Source organism: Mus pahari, chromosome 1 (genome assembly GCF_900095145.1).
Source record: "Mus pahari chromosome 1, PAHARI_EIJ_v1.1, whole genome shotgun sequence".
Lineage (NCBI taxonomy): Eukaryota > Metazoa > Chordata > Mammalia > Rodentia > Muridae > Mus > Mus pahari.
The window spans coordinates 73,538,750-73,540,319 of NC_034590.1; positions in this window are offsets into that span (position 1 = coordinate 73,538,750).

Here is a 1,570-nt window from a genome sequence, read left to right on the forward strand (position 1 = left end):
CAAGGGGCTGCCTGGGACAGGAGTCTTCCAGTGTCTGTCTACGCCCAGAGCTGATCCCGTGCCACAGAGTTACATACACAAATACCTCCAGGAGAAAGCTGGTCTCCCAGGAGTGCCTGCACACTTGCAAGCACAGGTAAGACTACCATTCTCTTCAAATTCTTGGCCCAAGAGGGACCCTCACAGAGCCATCAGGACATAGAAACCAAGGATCAGCTGGGGACAGGATCCTTCTGGTCTCTATCTGCAACCCAGAGCTGACCCTGTACTACAGCTCTCCATACCCAAATTCCTCCCAGAGAGAACTGGTCTTCCAGGAGTACTGACACACAGGCTTGCAGGAGGGACAAGCCAAAGTCAGAGACAGAAAGACCAGCAAACACCAGAGATAACCAGAAGGCAAAAGGCAAATGCAAGAACATAAGCAACAGAAACCAAGGCTACATGGCATCATCAGAACCCAGTTCTCTTACCATAGTAAACCCTGGTTATCCCAACACACCAGAAAAGCAAGACCTGACTTAAAATTACATCACATGATTATGATAGAGGTATTTAAGAAGGACATAAATAATTACCTTAAAGAAATACAAGAGACCACAGGTAAACACGTAGAAGATCTTAAAGAGGAAACACAAAAATCCCTTAAAGAATTACAGGAAAACACAACCAAACAGGTGAAGGAACTAAATAAAACCATCCAGGACCTAAAAATGGAAATAGAAATAATAATAAAGAAATCACAAAGGGAGATAACACTGGAGATAGAAAACCTAGGAAAGATACCAGGAGTCATAGATGCAAGCATCACCAACAGAATACAAGAGATAGAAGAGAGAATCTTAGGTGCAGAAGATACCATAGAAAACATTAACACAACAGTCAAAGAAAATGCAAAATGGAAAAAACTCCTAACCCAAAATATCCAGGAAATCGAGGACACAATGAGAAGATCAAACCTAATGATAATAGGTAGAGGAGAGAGTGAAGATTCCTAACTTAAAGGACCAGTAAATATCTTCAACAAAATTATAGAAGAAAACTTCCCTCACCTAAAGAAAGAGATGCCCATGAACATACAAGAAGCCTACAGAACTACAAATAGATTGGACCAGAAAAGAAATTCCTCCTGTCACATAATATCCAAAACACCAAACTCACTAAACAAAGAAAGAATATTAAAAGCAGTAAGGGAAAAAGGTTAAGTAACATATAAAGGCAGGCCTATCAGAATTACACCAGACTTCTCACCAGAGACTATGAAAACTAGAAGATCCTGGGCAGATCTCATACAGACCTTAAGAGAACACAAATGCCAACCCAGACTATTATACCCAGCCAAACTCTCAATTACCATAGATGGAGAAACCAATATATTTTATGACAAAACCAAATTTACACAATATCTTCCCACAAATTTAGCCCTACAAAGGATAATAGATGGAAAACGCCAACTCCAGGAGGAAAACTACTTGAAAAAGCATGAAAGTAATCTTTCACGAAACTCAGAAGAAGATAATCACACAAACATAAAAATAACATCAATAATAACAGGGAGCAACAATCACTA